This window comes from Macaca nemestrina, chromosome 2 (assembly GCF_043159975.1).
Source record: "Macaca nemestrina isolate mMacNem1 chromosome 2, mMacNem.hap1, whole genome shotgun sequence".
Classification (NCBI taxonomy): domain Eukaryota; kingdom Metazoa; phylum Chordata; class Mammalia; order Primates; family Cercopithecidae; genus Macaca; species Macaca nemestrina.
In genome coordinates this window covers 160817979-160843835 of record NC_092126.1, presented here as the reverse complement: position 1 = coordinate 160843835, position 25857 = coordinate 160817979, and the positions used below count along the sequence as shown (strand labels likewise).

Below are 25857 nucleotides of genomic sequence, written 5' to 3'. Positions count from 1 at the left end.
TCGAATTAACTCAGCAATGGGCTAAATGCCAGCAGCAGGAGAGGGATGTTAGGGCATTCTGCTGCTCTGGGGACAGAGCCCTCACGAAAATCACTGAGGCACCACTCTCCCCAGAGGTCCTGGAAGGGCAGGAGTGTTTATGCTGCTGGGCCATGGTGTGTGCTACGGACGGACGCCCTGTATTGGTCACAGGATTGCACAGATACTTCTGCAGCCTCCTCCTGACAGGGACTGGGAGAAGACAGACACTGAAATTAATGGGGATGTAAACTACCTTGAATCCCTTTCGGGAAAAATCAGGACATAAGGAGTGGGTTTTGCTGGGGTTGGGTTTTTTGGATTTTTTTGTTTTCAATTTTGAGAATTTTATGATACCTGCAAAATAGCTGGCAGTGCTCCAGAATGTGGTCACTGGATCTTTGCACGTCACTGGTTACTTACCGCAAGTTGGAAAATGCTGAGACCAGCCACAGAAGTGCAGTTGGAAGGGGGCCCCAGAGATGTGCAAGAGTAGTGGTCTTCAAACCTGAGCTGCATCAGAACCACCCAGAAGCCATGCAGAAACCCTGGCTGCTGGCCCCCAGCCACGGAGATCCTGATTCTCCATCTGGGGTGAGACTCGAGAATCTGCATTTCTAACAAGTCCCCAAGTGATGCTGTGCTATGGTACAAGGAACACACTGGGAGAACAACTGTTCTAGAAAACCCCTCCTTTTGTAGTTGAGGAAACTGAGGCGATAGGGCTTTAATGGCAGAGCCAGGAACTCACAGCCAGGTTTCCTGAAAAGAAGGTGTGGCACCCAGCTCTAGCATGAAACCCCAGTGTGGAGGTGAGGCAGAAGGGATAGGACAAAGCCCATACTCTGCTAAAATCAAACACCGTCTATATCCTCCATGTGCTAAGGTTGAGTCTATAGAACCCCAACCACCCGGATCCCACTGGAGGGGCGGAATGGGAAACTGAGGATAAAGTGACCAGTTGGACAGGCAGACAGCAGCAGGAGGAAGAGCGGGAGCACACAGATTACGGAAAGCAAGTAACACAGAGTGAACAATTAAGGGACACTGGGGAGCCTCCTGCCAGCCCTGGAGGGCAGATATTAATAAGTCTCTCTAGGACTTGGCAGTTTGGGAGCAAGCTTGCTGCTTCCAGCTGTGACTTGACCTCACATCTGTTATCTCCTAAGGCCTTGGGGTGGGGCCTGGAAAGCTCTGCTGGGAGAATGGCCAGAAAAAACAATTAATCTCACCTCATCTGGGCTCTCATGCCCGTGAGGGCTACCACACCTCCTCGAGACACATCAGCCTCATCCTCCTCGAGACTGGGAGCTCCTCAAAGCCAGAGACACATCACCTAGCTCTAGCCTGGTAAGCACTTGGTAAAAGTTGGATAAAGAAATGAATGCAGGCATGAATGCAGCCCTTCTGCTCTGGAGAAACAGGCTCTGCCATCAGTGTACTTCAAGAGGAATCCCACCTGTGTAATCCCACCAGTTGGGGATGGCCAGTGGGGTGTCTGTTGCTAATTGGCACAGTATGGACAGGAGTCCCTCTTCTCCAAAATGTCCCCTCCACATCTTTCTCCCTGCTCTGCTAGGGGAAAACAATCTTTTTGCATCTAACCAGCGTATATTCTGAGAGAGTCCACACCCCTGCTCTGGGAGACCGGTCTTGGAATCCCTAACCCTAAGAGAAGCTCCTATTGTCCACAGATGGCCCCTTGTCCCATCAGTTTCAGATGGGAGGCTCAGAGCCCCTGCAGATTCCCAGCAGCCACACAGAGGCTGCTGGCGGGTCAGGGAAGGCTGTGAGCTGGGGTCTGCTGCCTGATGTTGCCAGGCTTAGTTGTGGGGAGAAAGGTCCCAAGTGCAGAGCTGCGCTGAGACTGCAGAGGCAGTGTCCTGGCTCTGAACCTTCCCCTCATAGTCGACCCTGGACTGGCCCACCAGGGTTCTGGGAAGGCTTCCTGATTCTGCACCTGGTCTCATGGACATGTGCTGTGCCTTCTACGGCAGCCCACGAGGGCCTCTGAAGGACCTCTCTGTCTCTGTTCCACGTTGGGTAATCCTCATGTCACTTTTGGAAGTTTCACAGACCAGCACAGAACAGAATAGACACACGGTAGATGTGACCCAGCTCTGTCCTGGGGCCATGAAACTGCAAACCTCAGAGCATTACACCCTAGAGGTTGGAAAGGTGCAAATCATAGAGTTGCTTATTACCCCAAAGCTGTCCATCTGGGGAGATTTCTCTCCCTTACTCCAATGCCCATTGAGCTATTCAGAGAAAATTGGTTCCTTGGGGGAGTAAAGGTCAGAAAAAGAGAAGGGTGAAGGCTCCCAAACAGTTGCTGGGGGCAAACTGATTCTGCGTAGTTAGGCAGAGACCATGAAGACTCAGGGCCCTAAAAACAATATGCTGTGGCTTGTCTGGGGTGACTAAAGATCCCAGGCAGCACTGTCCAGCGACCTCCCTGTCCCTGTTCTTTAGATGCTGTTTAGAGATTGTAAACTTACCTACCAGTATCGAGCATCATTAGAGATAAAATCTGCTGAAATAGATCATACAAGGCATTTCAAAGCCCAGCAGGCTGATTAAGAGATGATTTGCTGGTTTGTGGCACCTGGAGCACCTCTCAGCTCCCTTCCACAAACTGGATTTTGGCCAATAACTTCTCTGCAACATGAGGCTTCCTATCAGTCCCTCCTCTGCTAAGGGGCAGCTGGGGATCCTGCCCTCCAGCTCTGGGGACAAGTTTCTGCACAGTCAATGGGAGACATGGAAAGAAGGGCGGCGCCTTTTTTCCTACACAGGAGGCAATACTTCCTACACAGAAGGATTTTGCCCTTGGCCAAATACTTGGCCATGTTGAGACCCAGTCTTATGGGGCCAAAGGCCACATGAGGGCCCAAGGAGAGGATGTAGCAGCAGCAGCAGGGTTCACCTGAACCAGTGGTTCTCACCAAGGAGTAACTTTGCCTGCCTGGGAGGAGACAAGGGCACTCCTGAGCTGTCTTCTCTACCTGCCCCCCAAACTCACTGTCAGGTAAGAGAAGGACTCGAGGGCTTCACAATATACGACATACATGTACACACATGCACACACACAACCACACTGCCACCTGTTCACATCATAGGTTCTGGAATGTCTCCTTCACGGAGCCCTCCTGGACCGATGAAGAACAGGACCCCTGTGACCCCACAGGGATTCTGATAACAAGAAACTCAAGAGGCTCTTCTCCTCTGCTTACTCTTCCTCAGAATTATTTTGCCTTTAGGATGAGACTTAATCCAAGCAAGGTACAGAATCCTCTCAATTGATTTATTTCATTATTGGTGCAGAACATGATGTCTGTCTCACTCAACAGCTCCCCAGGGCAGGGCTCACCTCCACATCATTCACATTCAGTACAGGACCCAGAATGCTGCCAGCAAGTGTATGTGTAAATATATGCACACGCGTGTGTATGCTCACACATGCTCTGGATGTTAAACCCATCCTGGCCTTGATGGCACTTTTAGCTTTTGAGCAGGAGTCAAGAAGGAACAGTGGTACCCCACAGTGGGATTTTCCTTCCCAGATTTCACACTGCACAGATGGAGGACCCAAACCAGCAGCCGAGACTCACCACCGCATTTCCACTAGAAAGAGCTGGAGGTTGGTGGAGGCTGGGAGAAGTGATTCTCCAGTCAGGATTGGGTGAGAACGTGAGCAAGATCACACACAAGCCCAGAACCCAAGCCTTTGCACTCTTAGGCCAGACATGGTTACACTTCACTTGGCTAGGATGAGACCGAGTCTCAGGGGACCAAAGGCCACATGGGGGCCCAAGGAGAAGATGTAGCAGCAGCAGTGTTCACCTGAACCAGTAGTTCTCAGCCAGGAGCAATTTTGCCCTTGAGGGACCTTTGGCAATGTCTGGAGGCATTTGGGGCTGTCACAAGTGAAGGTGCTACTGGCATCTCACAGTTGGAAGCCAGGGAAGCTGCCAAACTTCCTACAAGGCATAGAACACTCCCCTTCTGCCCCACCAAGAATTATCCATCTGCAATTTTCAATGTGCTGCTGTTGAGAAACCTTGACCTAAACACTGCTGCACCCTCCATGCCGTGATTACTGAGTGAGTTGTAAGAAGGAAAATCTCAGATGAGTCAGAATCATGGTCCTTCAGCCCTGCCTTAGATTTCAGACAAGCTCCAAAGGATTGGAGTATACTGGGTGGGGGTGGGGCGCACCACAGAGTTTTCCCACACACAACCTTCTGGAAAGTTGGAAATGTTCCCAGTGGGACCTCAGAGGTTATCTTGTCAAAACATACTCATCGTATGAAACTTAGGGAGATATAAGCAAAGACCATACTATCACAAAGGAGAGAAAACACAATCGCAGGCATGTTAGGAATTCCAGGAAGATGGGCATCCCTGTGATGGCAAAACAGATCGCTGAGAACCCGTTATGGATACGGGAAGCATGTGGCGACCTCCTAGGCCTCCTTATTCCCAGATGCAGCCCAAGCTGAAAACAAAACTGTAACCACCAAGGGGAAGGGTTTTAATGGATAGGCAGGGATCCAGGCTATAACAGAGGGTCCCTGGGTTCCCAAGGCTGTGGTTCTCCAGCCTTATGGTGTTTCATTTTGCGCACATTCAAAGCGGGGACCCACCACTGTTTGCAAAGAAAAAAAGAGTTCCCGTGTCCTTTCCTGGCAGCGCTGATAGCAAAGTGACTCTGAGAAGCCCAGCAGCCCACGGGTCAGGGACTCCAGGGCAAAAGCAGAAGGATCACAGAGACTTTTCAATGGCTTTGGGAAGATGATGTCAGCGTGGGAGGAGGCCACATGGCCAGGGAAAGGAAAGGGCAGATCTCACTCTGCGATCTATGCGCTTTACCTAGCAGGGGTTAAGCAGTAAGAGTACAAGTGAAAGCCTGGAGCACCTGTGGGTGTGGGGCATTTTGGAGACACCATCCATCCACATGCTCTTAGACACATCTCTACCCAACCAGGAGAGGGAAGAAGTAGGAGAAACTTCTTCCAGGGTCTCCTGACTCCCGAGAAAAATACCTGCAGCCCCAGCTCCCTGATGCCCCACCTCCTCACCCCCTATTGGCCCTGCTCCCTAGATCTCCCACCCCATCCAGCTGGCATGAGGTGAGGCAAACTAACGTCTAGTCTCTGAAAATACACCGTCAGAGCTGGTCCACTGTGACTCACTTGGGTACATCCAGCGAGCGCAGAAAGGGACATCCGTCCAAGTACTCACCCGTAGCAGCTCAGCTGCGGGCACCGTGCAGGGAAATCAGACAGCAGGCAGGAGAAGCAGTCCCGGGAAGCCAGCACCATCAGCCTGCTGTCTGCCAGAGCCTGGGCAGCAGCTGGGCTCTGGGCTCTCCCACTCCTCGCCCCCAGCGACAGAGGTCAGGACTTCAGCCCACGCCTGGGAGCAGACCTGAGGCCACAGGCACTCCGGTTCCAGATCCCTGAAAGGGGCTCTGGGCTTCCTGGGACTGATGAGTTCTCAGTCCAGGAGAGCCGGGACTGCTGCTACTGTTCACGGGGAGAAACCAACATTTCCTGTAGAGTCCACCCAGGCCACTGTGCTCAGGTGAGGTCAGCAAGAAAACCTGACGAGCAGCTCCAGGCGGCTTGGTCTGGCCCCGGGAAAGCAGGACACAACACGGCAGCCTGCCCCCGAGCAGCTCCGATTGTCCCTCGCACTGCTGAGCCTCACTCCCAGCGCCAGACAAAAGCGCTGGAAGCAGCTCGCAGCCCGGCTGTGACACACCAATCACCAGCGCCAGACTGTCCTCCCAGCTGGCCAAGCCCTGGCCACCCCACAAGGGCTGGCTTCCTCTCCCGTGTTTCCTCAAAGCTGCCTGAGGATGGTTTAGGATGATTTATCCTCGTGGAGTGGATTATTCGTCCCAACTTTGGCTGGACCAGAGAGCAGTGGTGTAATGCCCTGGCTTAGAGAGTGAGAGAGGGAGGAAGAGAGAGTGTGTGTGTAAGAGTGTGTGAGAGACCGTATGTGTGCATGTGAGCAAGAGAGGAGGGTGAGAAGCAGTGCGTGCATCTTCCCAGAGCATCTCTCTGTCCCTCTCTAATTTCATCCAATCCCTCTTTCCTCCTGGATTTGGAGACGGGGGATGGGCAGTGAGAGACACAGATTCCAGAAGAGGCAGGAGACACCATCCCTTCCTCCCCGCCCCCTTGCCACCCGCTCTGAGAGGGTGATAATGCCACCCCTCCCGCTCCTGCCACCCCCACAGCTGCTGCTGTCAGCAGTCAGCTCCCCCTGCCGAATACTCTCGGGGAACAACTTTGGAAGAAGAAGCATTTCACCAAATAGTCAGCGGCATCGCCCCTCCTTTTCCCAGCCCAGGTCCTTTTATGCTCCCATATTGGTCATTGTCCTCCCCTCCTCAAGCCCACCTGTCCCCACGCCCCTTGTCCATAAGCCTCAGAAGCCTCTCCCCCCCGCCCATCTCAGAGCTACATCGTCTTCACCAGGCTTCCTGTGGGTCCTGGGCTGGGAGGACAGCAAGCCCTTCTGGAGTGTGCCACCAGCCCGGCGCCACTGCAGCCTGACTTCCTCAACCTTCCCTCCTCTGTGCTGCCCACCAAGACACCCCACAGATAACAGGATGAGTGGTAACTCCAGGCTGCCTGCACAATTCATTTGGAGGGAAGCCAGGTCTGCAGAGAGTGTAGTGGGGAGTAGAGGATATTCCACAGCCTCTCATCTCTCCCTCTCCTGTAAGATTAGCCACCTGTAGGGCGGAACACCTCTCTGTTTCACATCTTGGCTACCACAGAGGAGGCCAGGACCCCATCTATGGCTTTCATATTTACCTCTTGCTTTGCAAACAATTATGGTGGTTCTCAACGAGTGCAGAAGTGATTACTCTCTCTTGACCTGTGAAAGCAGGGAGGCCCCTGCCTCTCCTTCCTACATTTTCCTGCCATGGTGGGTGTGTGCTGATGGGTCTGTAAGGAGAAATGGGGAACGAGGTAAACAGAGTGAGGGATTTGGCGCTGGGAGGAGCTCTTTGGAGACACAGCACCACAGGCTGTGCCACCCTCGTCCTAAGGGTAATTGGCTTGACCATGCGAGGTGACCGCCCAGGCAGCTCACTGTTGTGGTTGACCGCCTTGGCTTAGGGGTTAGGCAGGACCAGAAGTGTAAATTTATCAACTGTGTGACCTTGAGCAAGCTGCTAAATCTCTGAGACTCGGTTTCCCTATATGATAAGTGGGAATATTAATATCTATTTCATAGGGCTGTTGTGAGAATCAAATGGGATGAAATGGGTACAATGCTGCCCACAATGCCTGGCCCTCAGAGATGCTGGATCCTTTATTTCTTCTTCTACGGAATCCTGGGAAATGGAGGTGGTGGTTCTTGCACTGGGAAGGAGGCCCCCAGGTGAGCTGCTTAAAGGGGAAGGGCCGGCTGGAAGGAGCTGAGAGGGGTGTTTAGCAGGAGGAAAGCCGGGGATTGTAAACCCAGAAAGGAGAGGCGGAGGGGCAACATGTCAGGTTGGAAAAGCAAGTCCAGCCAAGGAGGCGGAACGTAACCCAGGACAAGCCAAGCTGGGGACCAGGACTGTGGCCAGGGCTGGAGGGACCCTGTGAGAAGCAGGGCATCGGGTGGTGGGGGTGGAGAGAGCTGCTTGCCTGGGAAAAATGTTAGTCTGGGGTTTTCTGGAACAGAACCCAGGGACCATGGCAGAGGGCGGCTGGGTCAGCAACAACCATCAGAATCCCAAATGGACAAAATGGAGGCCTGAGTAGAACAGGACAAGTTTCTCCAGAGACCAAAAGGGAAGAAGAGGCAATGGCCTATGCTCTACCAGAAAACCCTTGATAACGACCAACAGCCCGCCGGGATGACAGGGTGTCCATAGCCCAAGCATCGGCGCCTAGAGACAGGTTCTAGGCAGAAGAAGCTGTAATCATGGGTCAGCCACAGGTCTCGATTCATACCTGAAAACAGCTGGCCTGGGCCACACATGGTTTACATCCTGAAGCCCCCTCTAGCATAGCTAAAGCTGAGAGGACACAGCACCCAAGCTTGAGAGCGGGGCCTGCGGTTCAAAAGAGGGGATGGCCGTGAATGCTCAGACCAGCACCTCAAATGAGACAGCCCAGTATCATGGGGAGATCATGGCTGGGGAGGCAGGAGGCTTGGGTTCTAGTCCCTATTCTGCCAACAGTTGGCTGGGCTGCTGGTCTTCCCTGGCCCACTGTATCTTCCTCTTTGAAATGAGACCAGATTTGTGGTCTTCAAACTGTTTACTTTTCAGCAGCAGAACCCATTCTCATCACTCTGAGCCTCCATTTCTCATTATTAAAGTGAAATCTTATCTAGAATATCTGTATATATCCAGATCAGACAGAAGCAGAGCTACGTTGATGGGTCAAGGGCTGGAGCCTGGCTGCCAGCCTCCTTCAGCAGCTCTTAAGGTAACTTGGAGGTGCTCTAGAGCTCCTCAGAACACAGCCTGAGATCACAGCACTAGTCTGAGGGCCTTTCCCCTCTCTGACTCCAGGGCTTTTCATCCCCACGGAACACTGAGTAGACACCAACTTGGATGGGTGCCAGCTGGAGGGCGAAGCCTAAGAGGGTCCCAAGGGAGGGGGCAGCTCTCCCCCAACACACACACTCAGCATCTACGGGGGTTGCAGGTCCCACAGCAGAGGCTGCTGAAGGTGGGAGCTGGCCTCGGTGGCTACGGGTGGCAGAAGGGAGGCCGTCTGGGCCCCGGGATCCGGGTGACAAATGTACTACACAGCAAGGCCAGATGGACGTCCCTGCCTTTGGCACCACGGCTGCTCCAGGAAACACTGGGCTGCCTTTCATACTCTGGATCATCACAGGCTCCCTCTCTCCCCAGCTCAGCCAAATCATAAATCTAGCCTGCCAGGGGAGCTGGCTGCCCTGACCCTGGCCCCATGCTTCCCCGCCTTGGCCTCGCACATGCCAAGATCCAGGCACGAGCAGTGGAAGGAGGGACTGTGGGGCTGGGCCCACGTGGACTGAGAGCACTGTCTTGGTTTGGGGCTTTCCAGAATGTTCTTCAGCCATATATTTCTCTTTTTGTCTTTCTAGCCTTCCTGTTCAAGATTCTGTCAAAGGCTTTCTTTTATAACCGTGCACCCCTCACACCAGCCTCCTCAGCCCTTCAAGAGTTTAAGTCTGACAGAAATTGGGATGTTCCGTGAGGCCCCAGAGCCCAAGACTGCCCTGTCCTTGCCCTGGGCCTCTGGGAAGGAAGCCAGAGTAGCGTTTGACCTGTCCAGTCCCCACGAAGAATGTTCTTGCACAGGCAAAGATCCCTCAGCTAGAGACGCAGGGAGCCCCTGGATTCTGTCTCCTGGAGGGGGCGCAAACGGCCTCACCAAGGGAGGATTGGTTCCCTCCCTGGTCCACCTGTGGGTTCTTTACTTGCCACTCCCACCGGCTGTCCTATGTCCACACCCAAGGAAAGGGAAGCCCCGAAAATGCTCTCTCCTGTTGCCCTGGCTCCACCTTCGCTACCTCCTTTCTTGCTTTTTTTCTTGTGAATTCAACATATCACTTTGTGTGGCACTTATGGTTTGTGAACTGCCCTTTCCCCCTTCGCAACAGTGCAGTGGGCACTGCCATCTCCTCTTCGGGTGTGGAAGCCGAGGCTCAGAGTGTCTGACCGGATCCAGGTCACAGACTTCACCACGGCCAGGCAGAGACTCGAACACCTGTGTTCTGTGGGTTGCTCGCTTTCTCATGGCTTTCTTCACCTCCCCCTCTCCTCAGCCTCCTTCAGTTTCCTCTCCTCCCCTCTAGCTCCTCCTCTTCTCTCCTTTCTTTCTGGCATCTCCTCTCAATCCCTCCTCTGCCTCTCCCCAGAAGATTTTCTCTCCTCCAGACCCACCTGAGGTCAGAGCTGATGGGGACCTTACCCCATCCCCTGGTTCACAGGCCAGGATACTGAGGCCACGTTACCTGGCTGGTCCCCAGACCTCTCCCCTCCCCATCTCCACCAGGGCATGTTGGTGGCTGTGGGAGGCCAAGAGGGGTAATGGATTTCTTAAGTCATCCTGATTTTATTACTTGAAGCATTTCTAGGGCAGGACCCAGACGAATACTCGCTCCCTCCCTCCCTTCCCTCCTCCCTCCCTCTGCAGCAAAGATGCTGCATCTCTGCATAATGCCTGCGCCCTGTTTCACTCAGAAGGGAAAGGTCAAGGTCTGTGTCTCTGCAGCCAAAGTTACCAGCAGCCAGAGTCTTTGAGGGAAGTTCATCGGCCTGAGGCCTCTAGCCCCAGGCCAGGAGACCCTGCCCCTGCCCCACACCACCCAGAGTGGGCCTCTCTCGTCACTGGGTCTTGTTATAGTTTGTCTCCTTGGGACAGAGATACCCCAGTCTCTAGGTATCACCCCTTCTCTTCCTCACGCCTCCACTTTAGGACATTCCCAGCTTGATGCAACCTCAGGCGGCAAACACTGCCTGACGACTGCCATGGAGAGCTTGGTGACAGTGACGTACCTGGCTGAGCCGGCTCCCAGGAGCAAGGCCACAGCCTGTCAAGACACTGAGAAGCCTCACAGGAGCCTCCCTTGGGGCCTTCTTACCACAGACCAGGCATCCCCACCTCGTATACCAACCTGATCTTTCCTTCTCCCAGGGCCCATCCACAAAGCCAAGGCCCAGGGAGCCTTGGCAAACCCTCTGGGAGTGCTCTGAACAGCAAGACCCATTTCACTCCGGGGTCGGCCACTCACAGCAGCCCGCAGAGGTTGGCCCACAGACTGGAGGAGCTAGTCGAGTAGAGCAGAAAGGATGGGGCTTTGATATCAAGAAGCCTGGCTGAATCCTGATCTGTCACTTATCAGCTCCCTGACCTTGGGCCAGTCACCACTCTGAGCCTCCTTTTCTCATCTGTTAAATGGGAAAGATAAAAGTTCCAGGCTTATCCATTTCACCAGGCGTGAGAGGATTCCACAAGGCGAAGCAGGTGAACATGTTCTGGAAATGGACGGAAGCCTGGGTCAGTGTTACCCAGGTCTGCAGAGCTGTCAGTATTCCACTCCACCCCACAAAGCTCCAGACCTACCCTGCTAGTCCACCCATTTGGCTGTAGGATAGTCAGCTAGCTACCCAGCTTCCCCTGAGGTGTGACTTCGTCCCTGACTCCTGGCCTCCTTTAGTCTCCAAGTAGGAGCCTAGGGTTCTTTGTTCCCTCTTCCCAGGGGCTCCGCTCAGTGAAAAGGCACTCCAAGTCTCATCTTCTCAACTCATTGCAAGAAGTAGAGAGATTTACTGCTGAGGCCTTCATTACCACTTAATTGTGTTCCCACTAAACTCTCATTCATTAGCCACTCTAAAGCTGTCAGCACAATTAAACAGACTTATTGACTTACAGACTTTGAGGGTGGGAAGACAACTTCAGCAAGTCCAATCTGTCCAACCCTTTCATGTTAGAAATGAGGAAAATGAGGGCAAGAGATGGTAGTTGACTCAACCAAGGTCACACAGCAGCTTGTGATGGAGTCGGAGCTAGAAACCCAGGCCGTAGAGTTCCAGCCCGGAGGCCCCCCTTCCCATTACACCACATTCCTAAGGGAAGGCAATGCCACCTCTCACCTTCCATCATCTTTCATTTCCCAAAGCAGTTATTTAGAATTGAGGCGTGTCCCCAGCTGGAAGAAAATATAAATGTAGAATTTTAAGTAGATTAAAAAAAAAAACTCACCAAAGATAATGACATCTGTACCTGAGGCAAATGGTGACCAGCTGTAAACATGAATGAGCCTCTACCTCCTGGAGCTGAGGGCAGCGAGGACCCTCCCTTCTCCCTTCCCCTCCCCAGGGAGGAGCAGTCATACAGACAGGACCAATGGAGCCGCAGGCTGGCTCCACGAAGACCGCCAGCATCTGGTTCCATGCAGATACTCGGTCCCAACTGGACATCCTGTAGCACAGTCTCTGAAGTGGGACCCAAGAATCTACACAGGCTAAAACAGGTTCTAAGGAAGAAAACACCAAACATCCACAACAGCTATGGGGACACAGAGAAAAAGACAGCCACAAAAATAGACTCCTAATAAAAGGAACAGGCCGGGCACGGTGGCTCACGCCTGTAATCCCAGCACTTTGGGAGGCTGAGGCAGGTGAATCGCGAGGTCAAGAGATCGAGACAATCCTGGCTAACATGGTGAAACCCTGTCTCTACTAAAAATACAAAAATTAGCTGGCCGCGGTGGCGCACGCCTGTAGTCCCAGCAGGTGGTTGAGGCAGGAGAATCGCTTGAACCCGGGAGGCAGAGGTTGCAGTGAGCCATGATTGCATCACTGCATTCCAGCCTAGGTGACAGAGTGAGACTCTGTCTCAAAAAAAAAAAAGGGGGGGGGAACAAAGGAGCAGCCCTCCTGAAGGACAGAATAAGGCAAGGGCAGGAGGGAGGAGCTGGACTGGGAAGGAATGGGGCAAGGGGAGCAGGTCCTAGAGGTGGCGCAGGTGCAAACCCTGAGCCAAGGTTCTCAGTCATGATGGCCATGGCCCAGTCGTCATGAGGCAAGCGCCAGGACAACAGTTTCAACCTGAGGCCAAAGGGGTGGCCCTGGAGGCCAGGCAGGAAGAGGCTATAAAGGGCATCATAACAGCAAATGGCTCTCTGGCATTTGGCACGCACCTGGCACTGTCCAGAGTGCTTTAGGTGTATTCATAAATCTAACCCTATCTAAGCTCTGTGAAGTGGGGTCACTGTCATCACCCCATGGTGCAGGTGAGGAGACAGAGGCTAGGGAACTAAAGTAACAGGGCCAATAGGTGAAAGAGCAGGAACTCAAACCCAGGGACTCAAACCTACTGTGACTCCAACACACTGCCACTGTAGAAGACTAAAGCTGGAACTCCAGCCTGGGGTGCACAGTGCTTCTTAACAGGGGAGCCCATGGCATTTTTTGAGGGATGCACCTTCCTGGTGAGCTGCAAGGATTTAGCATCCCTGGCCACCAAATGACAATAGGATACCCCAGTCACCTGAATACCCAAAACAGCCCCGTACTTTCAGACACCTGCGTACGTGGTGGTAGTCGACCCACTCCAGGTGGAGAACCACCTGAGGCAAGAAATAAGGATGAAGTGGGAGCACACACTGAATCCCAGAGGCTTGGCCTCGCCCTGCAAGGGACTGTGCTAGACAGGGAGCTGGTTGATCCCCAGGAGGCAGCCCTGGGAGGAGCAGGACGGATTTCGTATCCAAGTGTCCCCCAGAGCTCAAGGTACTGGGCCCCAGCAGGATGTGACGCGGGGTAGGGGGTGATGCTGGAGAAGAAGGAAAGGCAGTGGGAAGAGACCATAAACTCAGACAGCCAAGGCTTGAAGGGAAATCTCAGGGGAGTCTGAATGTGGGGATGACCTCGGCATCCCCACCCTCTCTCACACAGTGGGTGGCCACAGCTCAGCCTCTGTGGGGTGAGCTTTTCTGCAGAGGCTTGGGAAGCAGCAGGAGTATCATGGAGAAAAAGAAAAATAAGTCCAAGAACCATAGATTTTGGAGAAGGAACTACCCCCACCCTGACTCCCTCCGTTTTTTTTTAAACCTTAGCTGGTGGCAGCAGAAAATTCACAAAGAGCTGCAGTCATCGGGGCAGTGGAGGAATCTTCAAACCTTTTTCCCTTCATACTCAATACATCCACGCCACTCTATCCAACTCTTCTCTTCCTACCTCTCTCCCCTTCGTAATTCCCAGTGACCGCAACTCCAGAATGTATTTATAATGTACTGAAGAATGCATTTATAATGTACTGAATGTACATTTATCATTTACATTTATAATGTACTGAAGAATGCATTTAGACAACATGAGCTAAGTTCATACCCATTCATGCCCTTAAAAGCCCAGGCCTGGTGACATCTGCATTCAACCTCACAGCAGGCAGCCAGGCAAGGTACTTAGTGGCAGGAGGAGCGAGCACAGGGAATCCATAAAGCAAAAAGAAGAGGTGATGACATTCCTCAGGCACTTATTGGGTAACAAACTCCTTTGATAACTCCAAATTCTACACAATAAGGTGCATGCTGGGCACTGCTCATTCCTCCAAAAGCAATGTAAAACACAGTCCTTGCCCTCCGGGAGACAAGATACACATGCAATGCCATTTTTGAAACAATGTCAAAATAAGTGTTCTCTGCAACAATTTCTATAGGTGTTTTGAAGTGAAAGAGAATTCAGCTAGACAACCAAGGCACAAGAATCAGAATAGGCTGCGCATCCCAGCATGTCGAGAGGCCTCAGTGGCACAAGGATGAGGAAACCCAAGTGCCAGAAAACACAAATGGGTGAAACCCATGGGGTAATGGGGAGAGAGCAAGGGAAGAGGCGTTGGGAGGGCGTCATTCTCGGAGCCCTGTGCTGGTGTCAGGTGGACAGGCATCACGGATGGGGTATGCAGGTGGAGCTCAACTTTCACTATTCCATTAACCCAGTGCATTGCATTCCGAAGGAGCCTGTCAGTCTTGATAGACACAGGAGAATGCATGCATTCCCTCAGAAGCAAACCTACTCAGTGTCCCGCTCCCAAATGCTTTTGTGTGGATAATCACTGTTCTAAGTAAGAGACACTTCAAGTTTCCCAGTTCATTTTCTTGCTGCAAAGCTTGCAAGAGCAGCAGACGGATGCAAACTCCTGCTTCTCTTCTACTGGTGAAAACAACCCAATTTGAAGAATAAGCACCAATTAACTAAGTGGGAAGCTCAAGCTGTGAATCCTGAAGAGCTGTAACCTGACAGCAAATTGCAGTTCTTTGGAGGGAGCGGTGGGAGGCAGGGGCAGCCTCCAGTCAAAGTAGCCTCCTGAAGCCCCGACCTGCAGACATTGATCATTATAAGTCATTCATGTCTCAGCAAACAGTGGGACACTTGTTTAGGAGAAATATTAAAAGAGGGGTTCCTTTTTGAGCACAGGGTTATTTATTCTCAAAGAAAATGCTTTGGATGCCATTTCCAAATTAAATTTGTTAAGAACTAGCCAGAAAATTAAACTTCGCGTAAACACACAGTCCTTTAGTTTTCTTATCTGTAAAACGGTGATGACCCCAGACATACTTATTTCCAGAGATAAGGATGAGGTGGTGCTTTGTAACCCGGAAAGCACTACAAAAACAATTACTAGCATCCATAGTGTGTCATATGTCTATCATCCTAGTGAGCGTGGCAGGTAAAATCAACAAGCAGGTACAGTTACCTCCAAGAAGGGGAAAGCACGCTGCAGTCACCTGCAGATGGCTGAGTTCAAGTCAATTTAAGTTTTTTGAATGTCCAGTAAGTGCACGGCACTGCAAAAAGTACTGAGGACACAAAAGTGAATGAGAAGCAGCCACTACCCACCGGGAAAATCTCATAAAGAAATAAGCCTACTTCCAAATCAAAACATAAAACCACCTTCAGAGAAACAGAAACACAGTAACAAAGTGCTCCCACTAAAGCCTCAGGCTTCCCCTTGCACCCACACACTATTAGCTCATCCACTCAGTATTTACCATTGGCATGCTTTTAGTTCAAGTAACCCAAAACTCAATTCAATTCAAAGAGGCTTAAACCAAAGAAAATAGAATAATTCACATGAGAGGAGCTTTAGAGATAATAAAAACCATGCAGTTCAGGTTCTTTCCATCTCTCCACTCTGCCAGCCGCTAAAATTCCACATCCTGCCATTCTCCATCCTCAGGAGGCCTCTCCCCAAAGAAAGTTCTTGAAGTTTGCCAGGTGTGGTGGCTCACGCCTGTAATCCCAGCACTTTGGGAGGCCGAGGCAGGCAAATAATGAAGTCAGGAGTTCGAGACGAGCCTGGCTAACATGGTGAAACCCCGTCTCTACTAAAAATACAAAAAATTAGCCAGGCGTAGTGGCAGGTGCCTGTAATCCCAGCTATTCAGGAGACCAGCAGGAGAACTGCATGAACTTTGGAGGCGGAGGTTGCAGTGAGCTGAGATTGCGCCACTGCACTCCAGGCTGGACGACAGACTGAGACTCCGTCTCAAAAAAAAAAAAAAAAAAAAAGAAAGAAAGAAAGTTCTTGAAGTTATAATTCAGCTGCCAAGAACAATCAGGGCAGCCTTCCTTGTTTAGCATCTACCTAGAGAATGACTTCTGGTGGCTTTCTATTGACAAACAGGAAGAACTTTCCTAGAAATCAAAAACCTCTCCTCAAATCTCATTAGTCAAAATTGTGTCATGTGTCCATTTATGGCCCATGCTAAAGTTAAACAGCATACGTACCCTTAAACCTGTCAAGGCCAACTCCTTAGTCAAGCCTGAGTTTCACTGCTGCTACTCCGGGAGGAGGTGTGGAATGGAGGATGGGAAGTTTACTACAAGGTGCCCTACTCAGAACTTTAGTTACCCATTTTCCAAGCCCATATAAGAAATGCAAATTAAATGTGAAGAAAAATTTGCCTTAGGCAGATACACTGTGTCTAGCAAGAAGGGACATCCGTCAGCAAGAGGCACAGCTGGAAAAAGGAAAGAGCAGGCACAAAATTCAAAACCTCAGGGGGCCATTTGGCGTAAGCAAATTGTCCCATACACCCCACTGAATCAGAGCCCAGTCCATTAATTAAGGTTTCTAATATACCCTTGGGACACCAAGAAAAGGTTACATTTACACTTGCATTACCCCGTGTAAGAAGGCAGGGATGCATATAACACATTTTATAGAGAATCACAAACTCAATGGCTAACGATGTAAAAGTGTTGTTGCTTAAAGAGGCCGATCTAAAGTGTGGTAGAACACTTTACACTTTAGAATGACCCACCCCAGCTTCTCTGGAGAGCTGGGATTTCGGGTGCAGACTGCAAATATAATATACCCAGGCAACAATATGTTACAGCTGGCCTCCCACCAGGCTCCTCCACGCTGATGGAAATTGATTGCACCTCATTTCCAGTGAACAAATAGTTGGTATTTGGATTAGGATGTTGCTCTTTTAGAACAAACACTCAGGCTTCCAGCCCCACCTGGACCTATCAAATCTGAATCTCATGGGTGGGCTCAAACTCAGTCTTTTCTTAAAGATCCCCTAGTAAATCTGATGATCAGTCTGACCAAACCTCACACTGCCTCCCTGAAAATCCAGAATACTCTGTAGGAAAAACTTCCTGAATGGGAGAACCAGTGCCTTATGGAACTCTGAGAGGTTATCTCTTCTACACCCTCTCTTGCCTTCAAGAAGGCCAGCATGAAAGGTCAGAGGAATGGCAGAAGCCCTGAGCACTCACTCCTTCTGGGGATGAGCACACTTTCACTCAAGCACCATAGCCAATCCACCACTCAGACCCCATTGCTCCCCTACACACCCTCTTCCTGCCCACAGCCTTCCTCCACCTGGCCCCACCCCTGACAGCATCAGGGTCCTCCCCAGCCAGAAAGGACATTATCTGTCACCTATTAAAGGACATCATGCCAGTTTTTACCTCACAAGTTCCTTTTGTAATTGACTCCCCACCCCATTCTGTCTCACTGAAGAAATGTTCTTCATTTGATGCTTATTATTATTATCATTATTATTATCATTATTATTATTATTATTTAGAGACAGGGTCTTGCTCTGTTGCCCAGGGACTGGAGTGCAGTGGTGCGATCATAGCTCACTACAGCCTCAAACTCCTGGGCTCAAGTGATCCTCTCACCTCAGCCTCCCAAAGTGCTGGGACTATAGGTGTGCATCACCGTACCTGGTTAGTTGTTTGTGTTTTTTTAGAGAGATGGGGTCTTGCTATGTTGCCCAGGCTTCATTGTATATTTAACTCCAATTCCTCTCATTGTAACAGGCTGAGGTTGAGGGCAAAGGAGGTGGAATAGAGAATAAATAGGGACGCAGGACTCCTTGGCCACCAGAATGTGACTCCCAGGGATGAAAGAGTGATTGGCCTGAGGGGGTCATTTGAGCTCTTCATTTTTTTCCAGGCAATGGAGAGAGCAATCCTGATACCTGAAACACTCCAGTTTCAGGGGGACGCTGGTCCCAGGGACCTGCCTACCATGCAGACTGTTTTTGTCTCCATCCCACCAATTCCTGTAATCTTTCATTGCCAGCCCCTGCATGGCCAGAGATTATGGGCTTGGCCATTACTCAGAAGGCTCTTCTCTTTCTGGCTTGGTCAAACACCACCTGTGTGACTTTGGAGTTATTCTGCAATGTCTCTGAGCCTCAACTTCCTCCTAAGATGGATAATGCTTGCCTTGGCTTGTCTCCCCAGTTCTCATGAGACTCAAAACACAACAAATGTGACTGTGCTCTGTCAACCTGAAAGCACTGTCCACTCATGAAGGGTCACTGTCCACTGGGCTAGGAGTGTCTGCCGCTGGGAAAAGCAGTTCATCCATCTTTGTGCCTCCAATGTCTGGTGTTGGTAAATGACCCCCGAGGGGTGGCTGCTGGGTGGTACATGAACCAAATGAGGGGACGACAGAGGAGGATGGGAGTAACTCACAAGTCAGGAGCGTGAAAATGAAGAAAGAGAGAGAAAAGAAGAAATGCCTTTCCTTTCCTGCCGCCCTCAGTCTCCAGGAACTAACAATGCTCCCCAAATAGTGGCCCCCACCACTGATTAGGTAACTTTTTAAAGTCATCCCAGCTCCAATTAGAAAAGGATGTTAGTAAAGCTTTCCCATACCAATTTAAATAAACACTGAACACATTCAACATTTAAACTGAATGGAAATCCCTATTTTAAACAACAGCCTTCTAAAGGGCTTGCTGGTGCTGCACTGAGAGCTGAAATTAGGAATTGGGAGATTTGGAAGCTTGGGGTGGGGTCCTGGGGAGGGGCAAACCCTGTCCCTAACTCTGGGCTGCTTTGGTTTCCTGGAGGAAGAGGTACTCAGGAGGCTGAGAGAGCCAGGATGGCAATTGGGCTTTTTTAAGCCCAGGGAAGCCTTGGTCTTCTGTGTTGAGCAACCGCCAGGCCTGGGAACCCACAGAATCATCCTTACCATTCTCCTCCCATCTATGTTCAGTTCTGCTCCGCACACATCCCCTACCACCATCACCCTCGTTCTCAGAACAGAAACACAGCCGTTCAGATGAAAAGGGCAGCTGCTTTGCACCACAAACAAGCCCTCCCACTACAATCCCAGCTGCGTTTTCAGATATTCCAGCCTCTCTTTGCATCCCCGGGTCTAAACTATAATGGAATAATTGGAATAAAATATAAAGCAGAACTTCCCACCCAGAAAAGCATGAGGAATGAGAGGGTGGTAATGTTTAGACATAAAAGAATACTCCCACAATGTTACCCTTGCCCTCTGAGCATGGGGCAAATTTGCAAGCCAGTGTACCCTTGGGGACATCCCTGGACCTCCCAACACCTACTCAGGCACACGGATCTTGCTCTTGCCCCCTTCCTTCTGCCCCACTCAGTGTTAGGGCTGTATCAGGGCTTTGCTCTCAGGAGCTGAGGGTGGACAAGGGCTCACTAGATAGCCCCTGGGACTACCTCTAACATACACAGACCCTGACCCTCCTCTCATTCTCTAGGGTAGATCACAGGGAGGCCAGAGCCAGGGTAACTTTCTTTGGCCACCTCCTCCCTCACTTGAGAGTTAAGTGATATCTGCTAAGCACTTCTCAATTGAAACATTGATTCTTCCCCTTATCCATACTGCTATGGTCTGAACATCCCCTTCAAATCTCATGTTGAAACTTAATCCCCCGTAGCAGTATTAGAGGTGGGGCCTTTGAGAGGTGATTGGATCATGAGAACTCACTCCTTACGAATGGACTAGTTCATTCATGGGTTAATGGGTTATCATGGGAGGGGAACTAGTGGCTCCTTCCAGAAAAGGAAAAGACTTAAGTGAGCACATTTGCATGCTTGGCCCCCTTGCCATGTGATACCCTGCACCACCTTGGGATTCTATAGAGTTCCCAACAGCAAGAAGGCCCTCACTAGATGCAGTCCCTCAACCTTGGACATCTTAGCCTCCATAACAGTAAGAAATAGATTCCATTTCTTTATAAGTTACCCAGTTTTATGTATTCTGTTATAAGCAACAGAAAATGAACTAAGACAGATACCAAGTACAGTATAAATCCAATTCCAGTATACTCCAATATAGTATAATTCCAATTCCAGAAATGCCAGGAGGCAGACCAAACTAAGTAAAGACACAGAAAATGTATAAGCCACTGTCAAAGTATAATTTTCAAAATGCTCTCATATATGTATATTTATTTAACTCATTAATGAGGAATGGTAAAGCTGGCTCAAAAGAACTTGAAAAACGGGGTTTGCATGATCAAGAAAGGCATGCAGAAATAAGTCTGTTAGGTCAAGACAAAACTGTCCTACAAGGCAATAACACCATAACTTTTGGAGTTATGTTTTCTACTGGACAGAAATAATTTGCATCTCTACTTGGTAAAAATCACTTGCAACTTATCTGCCTATATGTTAACATCTAGCTTCATGAGGCCTGGCATCTAATCAATAATAAACTGAGAATCGAACACTGTTTTTTCTGTCTCCCCTGCTTAGAATATAAACTCCATGGGGACAGGGTTCTTGTCAATACTTTCCCCTTCCAAAGCGGTGGAAGAGTATTCGGCACCTGTAAGTGTATAGTGGGTATTTGTTAAAGGATTATTTGAAGGCACCCCAGAGTTCGGGGCCCAGGAGAAGAGGCCTTTTGCATCAGGAATGGCTGGATATAGCCCTGATGGGTGGGTGGGATCCGAATGGGAAGGGAGGAGAGTGGAGGCAGAGGAGAGAGTGAGGACGAGGTGTGGAGGAGGGTCAGGAGGAAGCTAGGGAAGGACAGGGTGTTGAGAAGATGTTGTCAACAGTGTCAAATTTGGGAGATTACACAAATGCAGTAGGTAGGGGCTACACATTCAGAAGTCTAGCAGACAAGAAAAAGCATAGACAGTCCAGAAGCCAGCTGAGTTAGGTGCAGGTTTTTAGAGAAGGACCACATTGGGCCCATTTGAAGACAGGGGGAGAGAGGTGTGGCCATCCAAGCAGCAGGTAGGTGTCAACCAACAGTGGCAGGGGTTTCCCCTGGGCTCAGGGTTCAGGAGCTGAGGGGCACAGAGGCCTCCAGCTGGAGCTGGGGGGCTGCAGCTTCCCAGGGCTGGGTGTCGCCAAAGGACAGCCAGAAGAGCAGTGCCCTGCCCCCCACCACAGGTGCACCTTTGATGTGGCTCAGGCTGCTGGGCAGAGGAAACCCAAGCTTCCCAGCACAGCCTGCTCCATCAATGCCACCCAGTTTTCAATGAGGCTGCATAAGACACAGACCTGGTGGACCTGTGGCAGGGCAATTGCTTTATGGACAGAGCGGCTGGCAGGAAATCAAGGCTCAGTGTTTCAGCCTGAGATGAAAGGGAGCTTTTACCCAGACTCCTATCAATGCACCCACACTCCCCTCTCCACTCTGTGAAGAGGGGTTCTCAGTGCAGGGAGCGGGGGTTGACACTTCCCTACTTTCTTCTCCATTTCCTCTCTTCCTTCTGGGTAAGCACACACAGTGGCAGTGTCTTTAGGAGAGGGGACTGTGGGTGAGGGCAGGGTCTGTGTTACCTCTGCAGGTTTTAATTATCTAAGCTTCCTCTGTGGGATGAGGGAGGGTCCTGTGAGCACATCAGGGATAAATACAGAGTACAAAATGTGTTCGCCCAAGCTTTGCACGTCGCGCCCACCCACCACTGTATTTAAAGATTTACTCCCTCCATTCACATGTATGTGTGTGCGTGTATGTGTGTCTGTGCATGTGTGTGTATGAGAGAGAGTGAGAAAAAAAAAGAGAAAGGAAAAGAAAGACAATGCTATTCCAAGGTTGCTCCACGCAGCAGCCAGCCCGTTTCCTTTGCTCCATTTCTAGGCCCTGAGGCTCATCAAGTGACCTTGAAATCCTGCAGGGGTTCAGGACCTCTGGTCCTCACCCTACAGTGGAAATAGAAAATCAAGGATCTTCTTTTTGAGAAGATGCTCTGTCCAGGCTTTGAAAGACAGATGCAGGAGGGGGAAACTGGGATGTTTTATGGCTTTAGCTCTCTCTTTAACCATAACTCGACACACATTTACTGAGGCCTTGGTGCCTGGCTTTGGGCTGGGCAAAGGGACACAAAGACAAATGCTGCTCTGTCCCTGCCCTGGGAAATGAAGTTCATAGCAGGGAGACCACATGGTGATGCAGTACAGGCAGCACCAGGCGCTGAAGGCAAAGGCAGGAAAAGGTGCCTGATTCATGCGGGAGCCCTAAAACATATGCTGACGCCCAAGCTCCCCGCTGGATGAACTGAGTCCCTCTTTGATGGTGGGGCCTGGAGGACGGGAGGTGGCTGGCTCTGGATGGGTGAGAGGTGGGGAGTGCCTTCGGGAGGTTTGGAACCCCACGGCTCAGGGCCAGGGCCTGACACCCCATTATCCCCCAGCACGTTCACACCAATAGCAGAGGCCATGTGGTAGGACGGGACAGACCATGGAATTTGGAATTGGAAGACAAGGGTTTAAAATTGCCTCTTAGTAGATGTACGACCTTGGTCATACCCTTTCTGGAGAATTTCTTCACCTCTAAAATGGGTATAACAGTACCAAACTCAGAACTTAGTAATTGTAAGAATTAAGTGAGGCAATGCACAGAAGGCATTAGAACAGTGTCTGGCATGGAGTTCAGGAAAGGGAAGTTGTGGCTTCTGGGAGAAGTAAATGAGGATGCAGGTGTCCTTCAACAACAGTGAAGTGGTCCATTAAAAAATGGTTTCGGCTGGACGTGGTGGCTCACGCCTACAATCCCAGCACTTTGGGAGGCTGAGGCAGGCAGATCAAGAGGTCAAGAGATGGAGACCATCCTGGCCAACATGGTGAAACCCCATCTCTACTAAAAATACAAAAAATTAGCTGGGCATGGTGGCACGTGCCTCTAGTCCCAGCTACTCGGGAGGCTGAGGCTGGAGGATCGCTTGAACCCAGGAGGTGAAGGTTGCAGTGACCTGAGATCACGCCACTGCACTCCATCCTGGTGACAGAATGAGTCTCCATCTCAAAAAAAAAAGGGGGGTTTCTCTCAATATCATCATAATTTAGCCCAGAGCAGGTGAAGGTGAATTATCTGGGACCCACCACCCCAAACCTCTACAGCAAATAGCAGGTGTGAATCGGGCTGAACATGTGGACCGACAGTCATGGGCTCTGTCACTGAGGCCAGGACACTCCTGTGAAGATGGGGGCAGACAACCCGTCTTGGGAGCCTATTCTCAAATGCACAGGCCCAAAGGCCATTCTTGAGCACATGGAAGTAGGGGAGATATACAGCAAGCCCCTCCTCTCATGTAACAGTGAAGCCCCTTCCAAAGCTGCCATCTCACGACCCTCACTCTCCCACCTCCATCAGCAGCAAAGGAATGGAAAGAGTGTGTCTTGGGGTTGGTGACTTAGCTACCAGAGCCTTGGTTTCCCCATTCATGAGATGAAGGAACAGCTCTTGGGATGGCCCCCTGGGGATTAGGGAGCCTGTGTTTAGAAAACAGAATGCCTGTCACATCGAGCATCCAAGACATGGTCACCCCATTCAGCCTCTGTGTCACACCTGAACCAGGTCAGGATTGTGCAGTTCAGTGTAGGAGACTGTGGGGTAGCCAGGGCTCATCCCAGGCCTTGATTTACCCATATTCCCTGTGCATATGGAAAGATCTGAGACGGAATCTGGGGTTTTGCCCAAGAAGGGGGGAATCCCGAATTCAGGCCCAGCTGGAAGGTGGGGTTTCCCCAGGACAAAAGACTCTGCCCCTGGGCCTCTGTGAAATGAAGCCCTGCCCAGCATACTCATGCACAGAGTCTGCAACCCAAGGTTAATGCCTGCATCCTAGAAGCTCAGAAACAGAGCCCAGGACACATGCTCCTGACAGAGGAACAGGCACTAAGGCTGCTACCCCAGAGAGGCCACAGGAGAGGGACAGCCTGGGAACCAGTACGGGGCTAGAGAGAGGAGGAGGCCAGGGCAATGCTGGCTGAGAAAGCACTTCCTGTGCTGAAGGGTAGAGTGGCTTCCCATCACCTCTCCAGAATAGAGAATGAGCCAGAAACCCCCTCTGGGGCTCCCAGCAAAGACAGGGCTTCTGAACAATATCCCTGCAGTGAAACTCTGCCTCCTCGAATTGCTTGACCCTCCTGGTTTCCAATCTCCCTCCAACACCACATGCATTTCCTGGGCTCTGTCTGGCACTGTGCCCCGCAGGAGCCACCGGAGAGGCCCAGTGTCAGGTGGCAAGAACACGCTTTGGCTTCACTGTGGCCTAGGTTCAAATCCTGCCTCTACCTCTATACAGTTGTGAGATGTGAGGCAAGTTTCTTAACCTCTCTGAGGTCTTTTCCTCGTGTGTAAACCGGGGCTCATCTCTCCCTCGGAGGCCCTCATGAGGACTTCAGTGAGAGACTGGCCTGTAGTAAGTCCTTACACATGGAAGTTGTTATTTGAGAATACGATGCAGATCCCATCAGAATCCCTGGGGCTGTAGGCTTTCAACCACCCCTAAGCCTTCTTATGCCTTCTCCCCCATGTTCCCCCAACCCCCACCACCATTTTCCTCTGTGCCCCTGGAGGAGGCCAAGCACCGAACCAGGCCAAGATTCATCCTAGGTTAGGGAGATTTCCCCAGCAGATGACCAGGGCAAAACCATAGGCATGGCCCCTCCATCTCTGCCCCACCTAGACCCCAGGTCTGTGTGAAGCCATCCTCACCGGTCCTATCCTTTCAAGGAGAGGCTTTCCTGAAGTGGAAACCGCTGCAGACACTTAGCCCAGTGCGACAATCTCTGAACAATCCTCCCTCCCAGCAGGATTGGGCTGCGAAGTGCCATTAAAGCCACAGGTTAATTAGGTGTGCAGCCATCTTGAATAGAGAAGCACCTCACCTCCTCTCATCAAGCATCCAGAGGTTCAGGGCTGCAGGAGGCAAGAAAGGGACCCACACCACCTTTCCCCCACCCTCTTCCTTCACCCCCTCACCCCAGTCCTAAAGCTTTCCAGCCACGCCATGCCAGAATTGCCTTCCATCAGCTGTAGTCTAACTGATGACATCCTTTTTTCTACAGATTGATGGAGGGAGTGGAGAGAACAGACCTGGCTGTGACTAGGGCTTCACGGAAGGTGCCTGGAGAGGTGTCCTTAGAGATGGACAGAGCCTTGAGTCCCCTCCTGCCCCCAGCCCAACCATGAGGAGGAGACAGTGTAAGGACTGTTTTCAATGCAGCGTCCTGCAGAATGGAGCCAGGGATGGAGGCAATGCAATGGATGAAGGAAAAGTGGGAATGAAAAGAACACACCGGTCAGACACAGGAGACAGGTGGGAGGCACTGGCCCACATGGCTAGGAAGCCTGGGATTGGCTTACTAATTATCTAATACCTTCCTATCTCAGCCTGGCTCAGTCACTCCAAAATGGGGGTGCTGTGAGGAATTTCATGAGCTAAAATGCATGCAGCTTTTAAAACAGGCTGCTACAGTGTAAGCTCTCAGAAAACCAGGAAATCCTCACAACACCCGTCCCCTTCTGCAAACTGCTGGGTCCCGGGCTCCAGCTCGCTAGTCCACTCTGCAAAAGGTCTGGTTCGCTTGGTACCTTGAGGTCCCAGGTGCTTTACCAGGTGACCTGCTATACAGAAAGGAACTTGTGTCGTTCAATTCCTGTAACAACCCTCTGAAGTAGGTATGATGGCCATTTCACATATGAGGAAACTGAGCCTCGGAGAGGAGAAATAATTTGCCCAAAGTCCACTCTAACAGTAAGTGGCAAAGTAGGTGTTCAGACCCAGCTCTGTGTGGCTCCCAGCTTTTCCTCCCACCCCAAGCTGCCTTCCAAGCCCCACTCC

The 25857-nt window shown here is 51.0% G+C and overlaps 1 protein-coding gene across 2 annotated transcripts in view; it reads right to left on the bottom strand.

The window, feature by feature from the left end:
- The window catches only part of LOC105470275 (semaphorin 5B), a 121234-nt gene that overhangs the window by 80426 nt on the left and 14951 nt on the right, over positions 1-25857 (bottom strand). Inside the window, exon 1 of one of the 2 annotated variants that reach the window (XM_024789274.2) lies at positions 5263-6096. The exons of the other annotated variant lie outside the window; for it this stretch is intronic. The gene's annotated coding sequence lies outside the window, so the exon portion shown is untranslated. Of the gene's footprint in view, positions 1-5262; positions 6097-25857 lie in introns of those variants that run through there. 2 annotated transcript variants of the gene reach the window in all.